This window comes from Hyalella azteca, unplaced genomic scaffold (assembly GCF_000764305.2).
Source record: "Hyalella azteca isolate HAZT.00-mixed unplaced genomic scaffold, Hazt_2.0.2 contig9815, whole genome shotgun sequence".
NCBI lineage: Eukaryota > Metazoa > Arthropoda > Malacostraca > Amphipoda > Hyalellidae > Hyalella > Hyalella azteca.
The window spans coordinates 200,534-218,718 of NW_025939875.1; the positions used below are offsets into that span (position 1 = coordinate 200,534).

The 18,185-nt window shown below is 36.8% G+C and overlaps 6 non-coding genes across 6 annotated transcripts; 2 read left to right on the plus strand and 4 right to left on the minus strand.

The window, feature by feature from the left end:
• Positions 1 to 553: 553 nt before the first annotated feature.
• Positions 554 to 660, plus strand: LOC125178442. The gene has a single exon (XR_007156897.1). It is a non-coding gene; the product is annotated as a U6 spliceosomal RNA (small nuclear RNA).
• Positions 661 to 1,565: 905 nt separating this feature from the next.
• Positions 1,566 to 1,672, minus strand: LOC125178444. Its single transcript, XR_007156899.1, has one exon. It is a non-coding gene; the product is annotated as a U6 spliceosomal RNA (small nuclear RNA).
• Positions 1,673 to 2,999: 1,327 nt separating this feature from the next.
• LOC125178445 lies at positions 3,000 to 3,106 on the minus strand. Its single transcript, XR_007156900.1, has one exon. It is a non-coding gene; the product is annotated as a U6 spliceosomal RNA (small nuclear RNA).
• Positions 3,107 to 3,795: 689 nt separating this feature from the next.
• On the minus strand, positions 3,796 to 3,902 carry LOC125178446. The gene has a single exon (XR_007156901.1). It is a non-coding gene; the product is annotated as a U6 spliceosomal RNA (small nuclear RNA).
• Positions 3,903 to 4,082: 180 nt separating this feature from the next.
• Positions 4,083 to 4,194, minus strand: LOC125178443. The gene has a single exon (XR_007156898.1). It is a non-coding gene; the product is annotated as a U6 spliceosomal RNA (small nuclear RNA).
• An 804-nt stretch (positions 4,195 to 4,998) lies between these two features.
• On the plus strand, positions 4,999 to 5,105 carry LOC125178447. Its single transcript, XR_007156902.1, has one exon. It is a non-coding gene; the product is annotated as a U6 spliceosomal RNA (small nuclear RNA).
• The last annotated feature ends 13,080 nt before the right edge of the window (positions 5,106 to 18,185 follow it).

Here is an 18,185-nt window from a genome sequence, read left to right on the forward strand (position 1 = left end):
TATAAAATTAATAATAATTATTTTCAATAAATATTTTCAGTTTCGGTCGACGGCTTGCGCAACAAAGATGAGGAACATACGGTCTGTTTCGATCACCATGGACACGTGAAAATGAACACTATATGAAATGGAACATTTGGATCCATGCGAAATGTTAAATTTGCTTTACTTGGGGCCGAAAGGGAATTTCAGACGTGCCAGATAAAGGCTAAAGATACACGAAAAATATTACAGCCGATAACACAAAACTATCTAAGAAGACAACAGTAGCTGTGCTCAGTTGTAGGTTAAGGGCGAAAATTTCAATAGAAAACCGTAAGTAAAAGTTCAATTGCGGAATCCCGAACAATGACCCCATAAGAGTAGGAAAATGTGTGGTAATGCAACGCTTCTAAGTTTTAGAATTAAACCTTACGACAAATTCAACCTTCTGCAATTCAACAATATAAGCTTACAAAAAACTTAACTACCCCGGCAATAGTTCCCTACGCAGTGTAACATTCATTGGCTTGTCTCCGTGTTTCATTTGGTCGAGAAATTTTCAAGTAACAGTGTACCTGCTTCGGCGGTACATATACTAAAATTGGAACGATACTGAGAAGATTAGCATGGCCCCTGCGCAAGGATGACACGCAAAATCGTGAAGCGTTCCACATTTTTAACCGCACTAATCTACTTCACTAAACTCACTGTAGCACGCACCAATTCTTATCAATTACGCTGTAGATAATTCAAATATAATTGTGAAATTCTCAGTCTTTACCCAATACTCGCGCTCGGCATAGAGCGCAGTGAGTGTTTGCCGCGGCGCGCGGGTTCGAGGCTGGGCGGCGGCGGTTGTTTTGAGATTTTGTCTCCGGGTCCGGTAGTGCGGATGTTGTGAAGCGAAGGAGATGAAAAGTTAAGACATTTTCTGTACAAATTTTTTTCAGTTCTTTCATTCATCATGAAGTAATCCAAATAATAAAGGCCAGTAAAACTGCAATCAAATTGAAACGATAGTAATTGAGAACGATAGAGAAAAAAATAAGCGTTGCTCCTGCGCAAAAAAGACTCCCCGAATTCCGAAGCATTCCACATTTAACTGGACAAACTTGATTCATGTAACCCAACTGAATTTTCATTGAACATTAAGAAAGAAATAGCTTTTACGTCGAAGAAGACTTGTTGCATAGGTAGCCATGTGCTTCGTTCATGGCTGTTGAAATACGACTATGAACAAATTAGTTTAATTCAAAGTACGTTCCAATCTCCCTATTGATTCAAATCTTTAATTTCTCTCGATAGTAGACAATATGACTAAACAGAATTTGATTTTATTTCCATTGTTCACTAAATTAAAACTTTTTCCTTCATCCGCGTGGCCGGATTATTGAGCCAGATTCTCAAAAGCACACCAGCCTCGCAGTCTCGAACTCTCACGGTAAGCACTGCTTTGACAGTGGGAATTTTTTCCTGGCCAATCTGGGTAGCCAAAAATGCAAAGTATCTACGTTTAGATATTACTAGTTGTATCTGCTCTAGAAGCGAATACAGTGAGTTTGGTAGAGTAAATTAGTGCGGTTAAAAATGTGGAACGCTTCACGATTTTGCGTGTCATCCTTGCGCAGGGGCCATGCTAATCTTCTCTGTATCGTTCCAATTTTAGTATATGTACCGCCGAAGCAGGTACACTATGTTTGGAATATTTATCGGTCACAAGAAACGGGTGTTACATAAAGACTGTTTGATCAGTAGTCTATAAAATGAACTAAGTAGGAAATGGAACGTACCAATGCAACATGGCTGGTTTCCAATGGATTGTTGCTGCAATGAAGAATTGATCATTTGTATTCAAAATGAATTGATCATTTGTTTTCAAAATGAATTATAAATTATTCCATCTACTGTCATTTACATACCAGACAATTGCGTAAAATTGATGGCACTACTGCAAATCTCTGAGCTATTTTACATACTCAGTGAATATGTCCGGGTTTTACTAATATAATTTATAAATAATTCCTGTTTTTGGATGTTATAAAATTTCCCTCTCTAAAAACTTTTCTTCAGCTTAGCCTGAGGTCTGCAGCTCCAACGATGGGAGAACTGAAACCTATTCTCGAATTCAATCAACGTGGCTCGCCTTCTGTAGACATTTACTTCGCTCATGCAATCACCTAGTAATTTCAAATAAGGTGAAAGTTTTGAAGCTAACGTGGCCACAACACGAACATAAAATAATGACGCTTATCACGCCACGGTGGATGCTTTGTTGCCGAGACTGATATCCAATATAAATTACATGTGTATGATGACAAACCTCTAACGTTACAATAAATGCTGAAATTTATAGACTAGCATGTTTAGTATGGCTTCTGCGGAAAGATGCAACGCAAAATCTTGAAGCATTTCACGCTTCTATAGCCCCCAAAAATCTCACCATACTGTAACTCGCTTATTTCTCTTGGGCAGTATAACAACCAGGAAAAATGATAAGAACGTGGAAGGAGAATATTAATAAATTTTTTCTTCTAAGCTTGGTTTTGAGATCAGTGTTACCGTGTGCTTAATAGCTAAGTTTCGGGGTTGCAAAAATTCAGCTGAGCGCAACGAATCTCAGTAAAATATGTTCCGTGAAATTATCTGTAACAAATTCAATTCGAATTAAGGAAAAATTTCACAAAAATGATATCACAAGTATTATTGTCGACAGATGTATAGTCTGGATGATTTGAATCAGTTTTTCATTGGGGTTAAAACCCCGAAAAATCCACCGAAACGTACTTAAATTTGTATTCCTCAGCTTATATTCATCCGCATCTCTGTGCCAGCTTCCCAAAACCACTATTGACCGCGCCGTTTAATTCGAACGCGCGACAAACTGAGCCCAGATGCTGTCTCTGCCGAGTATTTGATAATGACTGAGAATTTCACGCTTATGTTTGAATTAAGTCCAGTGTAATTTATAAGAATTGGTGCTTGCCACAGTGAGTTTGGTGGTGTAGATTAGTGCGGTTAAAAATGTGGAACGCTTCACGATTTTGCGTGTCATCCTTGCGCAGGGGCCATGCTAATCTTCTCTGTATCGTTCCAATTTTAGTATATGTACCGCCGAAGCAGGTACACTTATATTTAAAATTTTTTCGACCACATGAAGCACTGAGATCAACTAGCTAAGGAATGGTACACTGTGACTGTGGAGTGATTTTAAGGTTGTTACAGTCTAACATGTTTATAAATTATAGTAACCATGCTGATTGCGAACATGAGTTTGGCTCAGTCCAAGATTTGAATTTTAAGAAAATCGCATGATCGCACATTTCCCAACTCAGACGGGGGACTTTTCTGTAATTTCATTGCTGAACTATGTACCTGCACCATGTGATTGAGTTACATACCCTTAATTCATAAAAAATTACATCAATTCCAATGTCATCTTACACAGCTCTGGCTCCCTGTTTTAGAAATTGCTGAGTGCGTGTCTTCACTCTTTAATTAGGCTCGTTCTGGCACGTTTGATAATTCTCCATCAGCCTCAGGAGTATTGTATATTCATCAATTCACATGGATCCTACATTATTCTCGTACATGAAACAGATTTGCCTATCGTGGGTCGTCGATTGACATCGAAAAAGTAGCCATCCGAAACCAATGACGCAAGTTTTTCATCCGGCACTGGCAACGTGTTCCAAGCCGAGCTCGAGTATTGGGTAATGACTGAGAATTTCACAATTATGTTTGAATTATCTCCAGTGTAATTTATAAGAATTGTTGTGTACTACAGTGAGTTTAGTGAAGTAGATTAGTGCGGTTAAAAATGTGGAACGCTTCACGATTTTGCGTGTCATCCTTGCGCAGGGGCCATGCTAATCTTCTCTGTATCGTTCCAATTTTAGTATATGTACCGCCGAAGCAGGTACACTGATATTAGAAATTTTCTGGACCAAATGAAACACGGAGACAGGCCAATGAATGCTATATATGGTTGAATTGCAGAAGGTTGAATATGTCTTAGGTTTTAATTCTAAAACTTGAAAGCGTTGCATTACCGCACATTTTAATACTCTTATGGGGTCATTGTTTGGGATTTCGCTATCCCAAAAAACTTAGTACTTACGGTTTTTTTTACGGCCATGCTAATCTTCTATTACGGCCATGCTAATCTTCTCTGTATCGTTCCAATTTTAGTACATGTACCGCCGAAGCAGGTACGGTATGAGATGGCCAATTGTCGATCAAATGAAACCGGGTCCATATTATTTAGACGATGAGTACTGATGAATATCAGGTGATAATGGAAGCTTCAAGTTTGATATCATTTTGACTAACTCTTTGAGCAACTCAAAGCATTTCTAACCTGTGTAGTTTGTTTATTTCCCTTTGAATCAGAAATAAATGATTGCTTAGAAAATCACTGGGAAATTTTATATTATAAACAATTTAAAATTGAAATAATCAATATCAATTTATCAATAATGAAAACGAATAAAATAATTATATTTGCTATGTTGGTGAACCTATATATCTGTTTATTATTGTACAGTCGCTGCCCACGAATACGAACATTATAGTTGCTAAGCAACAAATGAGGCCCGACGGTGACTGTATGGTCCTCGTTGGATTTATTTATTTTAAACCAATACTTATATATACTTCATTGGCAGGAGGATGCTCCATGCGCGCCTGAAATATTACTGGTTTCAATAGATTAAATTGTGATCATATTTTGTCTGTCATGGAAGAGAAATTTCGCTAAAACATGCATCTTTAAAACTATGGCGAACAAGATTTTTTCCATTCTCTTTGTGAATACACCACATTTGTTGTCAAATCCTATAGGCTTTCTAATCAATTTGAAAGTTTTAGACATTGACACAAAAATATTGTGATAAAATCAGTTTTATATTTTCATCTTATAGCTCGGATGTTTTGCTGCTGAAGCAATATTCCAGAGGCCAGACCTTCGATGCCATCCTTGAAACGTTTCATGTGATCCACTCAATGCTGCAATCACTCGTACCTGCTTCGGCGGTACATATACTAAAATTGGAACGATACAGAGAAGATTAGCATGGCCCCTGCGCAAGGATGACACGCAAAATCGTGAAGCGTTCCACATTTTGCCCGTTGAAGTATCAGGAACCGACATTCGTCAATTAAACTCAGTAAACGTATCAAACTTCTTTCTAAATTTAAAAAAGATTCATATTTTATAGAAAAATAACAACTGCGGTTCTAGTCCTGGTGAGGAAGGTTGTTTTTGGCTTGCGCGAGGCAGGCGTTGACGCATCAATGGGAGGCGGAGTTAGAACTTCACCGAGCGCACTGCATCGTTTACGCGCAACGTTTTGAGTTATTGAATTATTATTATCTTATTATTGAGCTTTGTTGAATTATTACGCAAGTTTTTTCAACGTAACGTATGATTCTGTTATGTTGGTTCTGTCTCTGTGGCGTTACTTGTGTTTGAATTGATACTGTCGCTTGATGCGATAAAATTTGTGCTGACCGAGGCGAAATTGTGTGCAAAGTTGTGTGCAACGGAACTCGTATAATATAACATAACGTGTTTTTCCCAGTTATGTAAGTTTTTCACATAACATTTGTTATGTTTGCAGTGCATCTTGTGATGAGTGTAAGGCGGTTCTATCCCGTGGCGCAACGTTCGTGCGGCTTATCCATTGCATGCTGTAATTGAAGTATGTAGAAAATTTGTATTGTCGCTTGTAATGAACAAGACGGCAATGATTTGGCGACAGTTGTTGCAGTGAAGCAGCAACATAGAGAAGCAGCTTACAAGAGTTGCTGTCACCCAAAAACTGCAACCCACGGACACTCGAGCTCATTTGCGCTCAAAGTGGATGACTTAGGGCCAAAAACTCACCTCTACCTGCATTTACTGAAACTCACCACCTCCACCTATTGTCATTGAATGTCACCACCCGTCGTAACCCATCCTTACCACCACCACCTTCTATCTGCTATAGTTTGTACCACAGCTTACATATAAGTTACTTTTCAAGTCGCATCTTCATTAACATCAACTTTGACAGGAACTCACAATGGCCACGATCCTCTAAAATCTAAATTATCATCGCCTCAACCCAGTGTATTCAACCAGTCATTCATTTTTACTAGCACTCATATATTTTTAAAACTATTGCTTCTACACCATCGTCAACCCGCGACCAGTAGACCACCCACTCTATGAAGCCTCTGATGATTTCCGGTGCAAAACCATCGGAGGGCAACCACAACCACACAATCTCAACCAGATAACCAACACTATCGGAGGATCAAATACCATCACACAACAACCCCTTCCATCACACAACAACCACCACCATCACACCACAACCATCACCATCACACCATAACTACCACCATCACACCACCACCAGTATCACCAATACACCACCACCACCATCGCATTATCACCACCAACACCATCACCATTACAAAACCACCACCACCACCACTACGGCGGACCACACCCAAGCAGGGAGCAGCTGCCGTACGCTCAGCTCTCATCTAGTTAACTGGGGCATGAGTAATTAGCTCAGCTACCCGGGCATCCATATAAAGAAAAGTAAGATGGACTACATAAACTTACCTTGGGTACGCTCGCTAAAATACACTGCTGTCGGACAATCCCAATTGCATATGAATAATAATTGTATTGTTCAACCATGACGCTCAAGTCAAGCGCCGCAACTTCTGAGAAATGTCGTTATACATTGGGGATCTATAATCTATTTTCCGGGTCATTATGAGAAAAAAGTCTCACTCAATTAGCTATTTTCAAGAATATTCTAAATCGATAAATTTGATTCATTAATACTCGCAATGCCATAGAAACATTCCAAGTCCATTCTAAAAGTTTATGTTTTTCAAAGGGGTTTCCGTTTGTGGCAGGTCATTACAGACGCTGAAAGGCCCCGACATGAGGATATTAAGCCGAGAAATGACTTCCATAAGGAGATGTGGCCGCCTAATAAAGGCTAATATTACCTGCCTACGCGACCAGTGACTGATCACGCGCCACTGCCCCATTTGCTTACGAAATTTACCGAAAAACGGATAGTGATCTTAAACGTGAATTTGAATGAAACGGAAATTCATTCTTATTTTCATCGCAATGGAGATGAAATTAAAAATACTGCATTCTATTAACATACGCTAATCATACACGCAAAAACAGTGTTATATTTTTTTTAACGCCGTAGCACTTGTATAGGAAGTAGAAAAAAATGAAACCTATGAATGACTTATTCAGTGCATTTGAATGAATAAAAGCAAGTAGCTTCAAATTCATATGTATACTAATTTTGTATTTGCAAACTTATTTGGATCACATAAATTAATTTGTTTATTTGCATTTATTAAGTACTATATACGAATTGAACTGTTTGTGACAGAATACTATTATTCGACGAAGTAGATATTTACATATTTTTAAAGTATTAATGTCTATCTTTATATCATATATATCATCAATGATCATATTATTATGAATTTCTTTATTTCGAACCCTATAGAATAAAATAACCAAGATATTGAATAATTGAAAATACATTTATAGGTTTGAAGAAGACCAAATTTTCGATCGATTTCTATTTTTCTGCTTACTATCAAGATGAGTTCCTACTATTAATGAACAGATTTAACGGAAGCTAATTCATCTATGAAATGATTTGCATTTATTATGCTGACTGCATAATCTATTATATATTTATTTCATTTGATTGTTTTATATATTATTATTTTAATATCTTCCATAGATATTTTATATTTTATTTCAAACATTTCAAATTATAAATCAATTTAAGTGTTAATCTCATTTCTTATATTAATACATTTATTATGCAGAAAGAATTGAGGCAACTATAACTTCATTAACCGATAAGACCAGTGCTGCAATTAAGATTGAAAACAATAGTACATCATAATTTATATTGTATATTATTATATTATGTATTAATTATAAGCCGCTCTCACATGTCTTTGCCATCACTAACTTCTGTTCACTCAAGTACGCGGACTTGTGATCCTCAGAGGCTGAGATCAGTTCCAGAAATTCTTGTCTCGTCATGACAGTTCCGTGGGAAGAGATTTTGTCTCTGCAGCCTCTGCCTATTATTAGAATTCATCGTTCAAGAATGCATTGTCTTGAGAGATTAGTTTGACCAATACTGCAAAACATTCAAAATTCTTAAAGATATTCTTCAAATTTCGTAAGTTTCGCATCTGGTGAAGTCTTCCTCTCTGCATAACAAGCTTCTCGGATTTCGAACGTCGACAAATGTTAGCTGGAAGAAGGATACTCTGTTCTCGAAAATAAATATATAGTTTATCGAAGGATGGGATATTTTGTGATGAGCTGCACGAAGTCTTCATATAATTTTCACTCAGTGCTTTTCCAGCTTTTAAGTACACAGATTATAGCATCAATGGGATGCTATTCGTTTAAAATTTCACAGCTGAGTTTTGAATTTCAATTAAAAATCTAAAATTTTGCATTGAGGATTTATTGGTATCTTCAACACATGCATGCGTAACAAATATTAAGGAATTTTTGTAAATCTGATAAACTCAAAGCAAAAAAAAAACTGGAAATATTACAAATAAAGTTCGAGTAAATTCTCCACGGTCACGGAACCGACAACGCCTGTCTCCGCAAGTCCCGATAATTAGTGCCATGTATGGTCGCGGTCGCGTCTTGATAACGCGTCCATACTTACAACTCAATCAGCCTAGCAGCTACACTGCTCTTCTTGCCTACAACTCAATCAGCCTAGCAGCTACACTGCTCTTCTTGCCTACAACTCAATCAGCCTAGCAGCTACACTGCTCTTCTCTTCTGCCAATTTTTGACGCACATTCGCTCGCCATCTAATCGCTCGCTGATGTCTGCCGCTACCTCATCGACAATTGACTACAAGTTTATCACGCATTTTTAACTACCAAGCTGCCTTCGACAATATTAAGCAACAGTAGATAGTATCAGGGAATTTTATGTTTGAAATATTCTTGGAATGAGGTTAAAAAATACGAGAGTTAGAAAACACTTTCCTGCTACAAATAACATCTATAATCAATTTAGAATTTTTCTCATTTTGGAAAATGTACATCACCATCGAAAAATGACTATTTTCTATTCCATATTTTAGCAGAATGTTTCTGATGAAATTCAAATTTTTTTAACTATTAAGCGCGAGCCTTAGATTAGTTGCATTGCGCAGATCCATGGAAAGTTTTATCTTTTTTTCGCGTGTAATAACTTTTGAAGTAAGCTATGCATTCAAAACCAGTATATATACACGCGTTGTTCCAGCGAGTCATGATTCCTCCTTCACCCTATTAAGATGCACGAATAAAAGTGAATAATTAATTAAGTTAATAGGAACAAAAATATGGCTAGAATGCATTCTGGTCGTGACTTGGCATGTAAAAAAGAATAACAGAAATCGGAATAAAAATAGGAATGAGCAGCTGCTGGGGAATATATGTACTTTTATCTGTATAGCTAGAATGGCGCAATTTGTGAATGTTTTTATATAAATGAAATATTATTTTACATTCAATTTGTAACAACGTCTAATTCAATATTCATTGAATTTTTTTTGTACAAGATTAATATCAGTCGAGGCATATACAAAGGCGCTAATTTTCATGCAATTTGGAGTATAAACCGCGAAGTTATTTATCTTGACACGTCAGTAAATTTGGATAAATCGTCAGGAGGACTTTCGTTTTAAGGGATCGTGTCCGTCTGTGCAACAAATGGTAATGTTTATTGTTGCCAAATGATGCTTTATTCCAGGTTGGAGAATGACTAATGGATTTGGTTATGACCACGTGATTGCGGCAAAGGTCGATTAACTCAACGCCTAAAGGGAGAATCAAGTTTCAGAGTTATTCAAAAAGTCTCTTTGGAGATATAATTAATAGGTGCTTCAAAGATGAATTGGCATGAAATTGCGTTTACCCGTTTTGCTTTCAACGAAAATAAACGTGAGAAATTTAGTATCTAGTGTCTAGGATGAAATTGTGTACTGCGTATCAATTGAATATCAACTGAAAAGAGTAGTTAAGAAATGTCCATTATTTTGTTATGCCATTTGACTCAAAGCCTTTGACTTACATTTTAAGATTATGCTCTGAAGCGGAAATAAATGAATTCTAAATTCACTTTAATCATTACGAAAATGTTAAATTGGATATAGAAGACCATAAAAAATAATAAATAGAATTTATGCAAAGAAATCTTTTATAAAAGATGAGAGATAAAGTTTTCTAAAAAAAAACATTACTTGGAACGTAGGGCACACACAAGCTATCCATGGTGCACGGCCAAACTGCCACAGTATCGACGCTGCACAAAAATTCTGTCAGAAATGGGAAATTGGCGCAGGCTAATCCAGCGCAGATCAGTTTTGGGAGGGACCAAAGCTGCGATCTTTTGTTGGAGGAAATTAAAAAACGATAAAGAGTGGCTTAAGTGGCGTACTGATGTGGCTGGGTGACTGGCTTACAGGAAAACTGGTGACGTGGTTTGTCCGAAAACGGCGAGTTTCTCGAATTATCAGCGACATAGGAAAAAATTAACCTCGGACGAAAATTACTATGATGCATTAAGAAGTGATGAAACATTATTTCAACAGCTTGAATAACCTATGAATAAAGCCTTTATGCATCAAGGTCCACATAAAATGTTGAAGCACAACGATGAACCGTTGATGTAATTAGTTTTATGAGTAGATGAGATGTTATTCGGCTTTAACGCCTTTACTTCCAGAAAAACATGGGATGTAGTTGTTAACTATGGATATGACTTCCACTTTAAATGCTTTACATTATATTTTATATATTAACTAATTTGAGAATATGATATTGTCATTTCGCTGCTCTATTTTAACGTACAGTCAGTTGACGTATGCTTTTGATTTTTGAGCTGTAATAACAAAGTGCATGTCCAATATCTGTTGCAACAGGCGCTGCAGGAAGAAAATTAATTCAGCAGCCATAGAGACAAGCACTGCAGTAGAATACTTCATCCAGCAGCTGAAAGGACAAGCACTGCAGTAGAATACTTCTTCCAGCAGCTGTAAGGACAAGAACTGCAGTAGAATAGTTCATCCAACAGCCGTAGAGCACTGCAGCTGTAAGGACACCAGCTTCCAGCAGCTGACAGCTGTAGGAACAAGCGCTGCAGTAGAAGGGTTCATTCATCCAGCAGCTGTAGGAACAAGCGCTGCAGTAGAAGGGTTCATTCAGCAGCTGTAGAAGCAAGCGCTGGAGTAGAAGGGTTCATCCAGCAGCTATAAGAACAAGCGCTGCAGTGAAAGTGTTCACCCAGCAGCTATAGGAACAAGCGCTGCAGTAGAAGTGTTCATTCAGCAGCTGTAGGAACAAGCGCTGCAGTAGAAGGGTTCATTCAACAGCTGTAGAAGCAAGCGCTGGAGTAGAAGGGTTCATCCAGCAGCTATAAGAACAAGCGCTGCAGTAGAAGTGTTCATCCAGCAGCTATAGGAAAAAGCGCTGCAGTAGAAGTGTTCATCCAGCAGGTGTAGGAAGAAGCGCTGCAGTAGAAGTGTTCATCCAGCAGCTGTAGGAACAAGCGCTGCAGTAGAAGTGTTCATCCAGCAGCTATAGGAACAAGCGCTGCAGTAAAAGGGTTCATTCAGCAGCTGTAAGGACAAGCGCTGCAGTAGAAGGGTTCAATTCTGAGCAAAAGTTTGATTTACGAGCACAAATAACCGAGCCCAAGACCATAAAATGCGGATAATTTTTTAGGGAGACGGGGGAACTGTGAATTTTTTTCGAGCTTCAGTAAAAAGAAGGCTTGTTATGGTTTTTTTATTCATCTGTTTCCTTTGTTATTGATTTCGTCAGAAAATTGTGCGTTAGGTATAGAGGGTTAAGGGAAACCGAAGCTCGAGAACGATTTCCCGTTTATTGAAAAAGGACGAGTATTCTTATCATACAGTTCTGTTATATGGCGAATGATTAAGTCCATGTTGAGCGAATTTGCATACTTCATTTAAAGAGTTTAAAAAATTTAAACCAGCGCTGCCGTAAAATACCCTCGACAGCTCTGTGTTTCATAATGGCAACAATAACAACGAACTAGAAACAACTTTTTTGAGAGCTTTCGTTCTCATGCTCTCTTTCCAATGCAGATTTTTTTTCTACTATTGCAGATTTTTTATTTATCTATATCCCCTTAATTTGTGTTTATTATATAATTTCGATAGCGTATACTTCGCATAATCGTCATCGCCAGTCTAACAGAATAATGAATGTTCTAATTGTTAATTTACTTGTTCGTAAAGAACATGACACTATTCTTAATAATAATTATTCTATATCAGAATATTACTGATAAACAATGAATGTATCGTGATCCTGGTCGATGTGTGTAGGCTGGAGGTGCGTGACAGATCGCACGATATTTTACGACGCGCGCAGGTCACAGTAGCAGCTGAGGCAGCAGTCGCGCCCAGCTCACCAGTGGAAGGGTGAAATTGCTCAATGGCTACTCATGGTTATAGGCTTCGATCTTCGGTGTCTCAGGACAATGTCGTAGCAAGATTCATGGCTTAAAGAGAAAGGGCTTCAGCTCGACATATTTACGAGAAATTATTTGTAGTAAAAAAGTTCTCTGCCTAGAATGCATTTTCTTCGTAGAGAAATTGGTGCCCGTTTTAGCCTCATGCTCGAAATTGGACAGCAGTCAAAATTGTCTCCGTTATATGTTAGGCATATATTTGTATAAGTTTAAGTAGCTTAATGATAAGAATATAACATTTTGTATAAGTTTAAGTAGCTTAATGATAAGAATATAACATTGACTACTCATTCCCGAAATTATAACCTAACAAATAATAATAATTCCACAACCGGCGTATTTGCTGGTTTGCCACGTAACCTTCGGTGCCCAACGACAAAATTCTATAACATGTACAAAAAGTTAATATCGACGCGTATTATAACTAAAAAAATGACTTCCTACGAAAGGATTTTGTTTTACATCGTACTTCGTACAAGATTTCTCCCGTGCTACTCTCGCACTAAATTCGTTACTGAAACAGATTGCGCTCAAAGTTAAGGTCATCGCTCACGCCATTCACGTTTAATGTATGCGTCACGCCGTAATGTATGTCACGCGTTAATGTGTCACGGTTCATCCTTTTCTGGTCTCATAAGAGGTCTCTTGAACTAGGTCGTTAATGGCCGCTTGGTATACATACACCATTTCCGTACGTACAAGACCAACCTTCATGCAAATGATACCAGCCTTCAGCTGGCGTGCTTTTTTGAAGAGATTTTTTTCTGTATTTCTTTCCAGCATCAAAGTTTCATACTTGTATCGGTAAAAGAGTATCTGTGTAAGTGCGAAGATTTATGTTCCTATGATCACTTTAATATGCATACATATTTTAAAATTATGGATATTATCTTTCTGGGATTTTAAAACTAGTACTTCGAAAACTCATTTACGAAAAATATTGAACTTTACTAGTCACTAAGAAAAAGTATATCTGACTAAAATCTAAAACTCTCAGCGTTTTTTTAATCCATTCACCTTTGATAAATAGGAAGACTGTTTGCCTGATGACAAACACGCACACGTTGACCTGGCTGCCCTCTGTTTGAGGCAAACAGATGAGGTCAACAGAAGGCGTCAAGAGGCTCGAGAGGCACTCGATGTTACCTCGAGGAGATCGATCCTCAAAATACGGATCGTAATCATAAAATTCACGCCGTTCCTTGCGCTCGGCAAATAACATGTACCATGTTCGTATATTTTATCGCATGAGGAAAAATTAATCAAGATTTTCTGTCTCAGATGCCTAGAGTATGCATGATGTTATGGTATTTAAATACTTATTTCTATGTTGAGCGTTTGTGGAAAACTTAGGGTTTTAGTCCGTGGAAAATTTGGCCATGTAGATTGCCAAAAAGAATTGCCTGAAATTCATTATCTTGTGTTTTCTTATTCTATAAAGTAATATACAAAAATGCTCGGAGGTGGAAATATTCAATTGACAGAAATGAGTGGCTTTGCAGTAGCAGTTTATTTAACCAATGCATTCATCTGAAAAAGACGCATCATCTGATAAATTTAAAGCACAAGACAGCATCTGTTGGCAGGGAGTGATAAACAATCTGTAATTCTTGTCCACAATTGACCTACCTGTGCGCGTGTGCTGTCCAGCAGATGTGCCCCATCTGGCGCAGTGATAGCGCCGGGCATCGCGTGCCCAGCTAGGGCATCACTCGTGCCCATGGTGGTACAGTCAAGAGCTCTGTGTGCCCAGACAGGGCATCACTCGTGCCCATATGCTGGTACAGGCAAGAGCTCTGTGTGCCCAGACAGGGCATCACTCGTGCCCATGGTGGTACAGTCAAGAGCTCTGTGTGCCCAGACAGGGCATCACTCGTGCATATGGAAGGGTAGAGTGAGAAGCAGCACGAGGACACCACTTGTGATTTTCATGCAGGCGAACAAATCATTAAAATGGCTGAATAATTTTTAGCTATAGACGCTAGAATTGTTGACGGATGCTTGGTGAATAATACAGCAACATTTGTACGCAAGTCTAATTCTTGCAGAAAAACTATAGCTTGTTTGCATAAAGCTTATATAAACAAATATTCTTAGCGCTTATATCACCCGAATTGTTAGAGATGTTGTCCGTGAATATTGTCGGTGATAACTGCCCCGAATTTAAAAAAATTATGAGAACAAATTCGTTTGTTCTTACTTCATTTTTTTACCAACTATAATGGAAGTAAAATTTTTCGTGTATGGCAGGAACTGTCCACTGACAAACCAAAGTACCTGTATATAGATAAATGAAACAATCATGCTAACTTGTTGATATTTATTTCTCAGACTTAATTATATTTAAGACCAGAGGAACTGCGTACGCTTTTATTTCATCAATTATAATAACTCTTTATGTTTTCGTTTATTTCAAATTTACACTGCCATTTGGGAAATCAACATGTGTTTATATGAACAAATGTAGAAATGTTTTCATGTTCCTATTTTTATCGTTTTCGGTGGCTGGTTTTTAGATTTTGTCACAATTTAACCCATTTCGACTTCAGAGTTAATTGTGTTAGTTCGACACTTCGAGGGCACTGAAACTCGAAGTTAAACGTAATTTTTTAAAAATAATTAAATCTAATTTGATTCTAAAGTACAGTATTTTTGGCCGAGATCTCGCACTTTAGCTTCATTTCCGTAGAACGAAAAAGGAAGCGGTCAAGTCGAGCAGAACCGCAAGCATTACAGGGCCACCACAAAGTAGTACATTAGCGTAAGATCCACAAGACACGTGGCTAGTTACTGTCAAGTCTAACACTCATAACTCGAGGCAGGTAAAGAGAGCAAGTTAGGCTCGTCAAGTAGAGGTGCTTGAAGCAATCAAGTCTTACACGTGATTGCTTTTATATGCGTGCTTCGACAGCAAGAAACCGTAATACTCTACCTACGGCTCATTTCTGACACATAAATTTGAACGAAAACGAAGCATAGGTTGCTCTAGATTAGATTGGAATTATTTTAAAGAGTATTTTAAAGGCACGAGTGCATTTATAATTCTCGTACGATGGTCAGGATCAAGTCATATCTCGTAATACTACTTTAGCATCAGCTGCTCACGTGACTCGTAAACTGAGAGATATGAAGCTAATTTATGTTCACAACTTTATATTTCCTTTTTGACATGTATGACACTTTAGAAAGCGTATATTACTCAGCACCCATCATTATGCACAAAAATTTCAAGCTCATAATTAAAAGATTTTATTGCGCATAATTATTAAGTTTTCGGTGAAACTCTTGGAAATTCTTTAGAAGATAACAACCTATAATATCGTGAACAATCATAAAGTTAATTGAATCAGTATACCATCTTAGACACGAGTGGAGGCTCTCTGTGAGAAAATTTTCTTATAGAAAATTTTTGATGAGAAACTATATAATTTTAAGAAATCCCAAAAAAATCTAGCTAGAATTATCACAAAGTCACAAACGAGAAATGATGAATGAGTGACGAGAAGTGATGAATGGGTGACGAGAAGTGACGATAAGTGGTGATGACTGGGTGACGAGAAGTGAAGACTGGGTGACGAGAAGTGATGACTGAGTGACGAGAAGTGATGATTGGGTGATGAGAAGTGATGACTGGGTGACGAGAAGTGAAGATTGGGTGACGAAGAGTGATGACTGGGTGACAAGAAGTGACGACAAGGTGACTAGAAGTGATGATTAGGCGACGAGAAATGAAGACTGGGTGACAAAAAGTGAAGACTGTGACGAGAAGTGATGATTGGGTTATTGACAAGTGATGACTGGGGGACGAGAAGTGACGAAAAAGTGACGAGAAGTGATGATTGGGTGACAAGAAATGAAGACTGGGTGACGATAAGTGATGCTGGCTGCTGGATGACAAGAAGTGAAATTCTCATACAGGCTGGTTTGATAAAATTACTGAGGATGATTCACGGCAAATTTTTGTGTGCGTTTATTCCTGCAAAGTTACAACGGTTAATAAACCATACCAAAGCTCCATGAATTATTTATGATGCCTAAAGTAACGCCCACAATTAAAAAAACTACAATTCATTACAATTAATAATTGATGTAACAATAAGATGGATGTATTGGTGAGCTACATTATTTATTCGCGTCAGAGCCTTTTTACAACACTTCTCTTTAACTTCACTTCTTGTTTGTCTGTCTGTCTGCTACAAATCTTATAATCGAAATTTGACACACTTCTACTTATCCTATCGATCTGAAATTTTGCACATTTGCGTAAAGTTGCTGACAATGCAAGAATCAAATGATAAAATAAATGATTTTTAAAAATTAAATTTTTTTTTCAATATTAAAAAAATTGAAAAAATAATTTTGTCTGCTACAAATCTTATAACTGATATTTGACACACTTTTACCTGTCCAATTGATCTGAAATTTTGCACACTTGTGTGAAAACGGAGGCAATGCATGAATCAATTGACAAATAATTTTGAAAAAAATTTTATATATTAAAAAAAATTAATTTTTTTAATATTTGAAAATAAAATTAGAAATTCATTGTGCATCTGTAACATTGGAGACACAGGATTCTTTAGAAGTGTTGTTTTTAAAAAGTAATTTTTAAACGTATATTATTATTACAACACTTCTCTTTAACTTCACTTCTTGTCTGTCTGTCTGTCTGTCTGTCTGCTACAAATATTGTAATCGAAATTTAACACACTTCTACTTATCCTATCGATCTGAAATTTTGCATACTATTTTAAAGTTGGAGACAATGCATGAATCAAATGTCAAAATAAATGATTTAGAAAAAAAAAATTTCAATATTAAAAAAATTGAAAAAATAATTTCGTCAGCTACAAATCTTATAACTGATATTTGACACACTTTTACCTGTCTAATTGATCTGAAATTTTGCACACTTGTGTGAAGTCAGAGGCAAAACGTATATTTTTTTATTACAACACTTCTCTTTAACTTCACTTCTTGTTTGTCTGTTTGTCTGTCTGTCTGTCTGCTACAAATCTTGTAATCGAAATTTAACACACTTCTACTTATCCTATCGATCTGAAATTTTGCATACTTGTTTAAAGTTGGAGACAATGCATGAATCAAATGCCAAAATAAATGATTTTAAAAAGTAAAATTTTTTTTTCAAAATTAAAAAATTGAAAAAATAATTTTGTCAGCTACAAATCTTATAACTGACATTTGACACACTTTTACGTGTCTAATTGATCTGAAATTTTGCACACTTGTGTAAAATCAGAGTCAATGCATGAATCAATTAACAGAATAAATAATTTTGAAAAAATTCATATATTAAAAAAAATTATATATATTAAAAAATTGAAAAGTAAATTTTTTTAATTTTCGAAAATTAGATGAGAAATTCATTGTACATCTGTAAGCTTGGAGATACTGAATTCTTTGGAAGTGTTGTCTTTAAAAAGTAATTTTTAAACGTATATTATTTAAAATTCAGCATAAAATTAATTTTTAACGATATTCAGACGTAAAATTTTTTGAGAAAGGTAGAATTTAATATTAGTAATAAAGGTCAGTTTTATCTAAAATATTTTAGAAAATCACGCTACTTATGACTGCCAATTAATAATTTTAGCAAATAAAAAATTGCTTT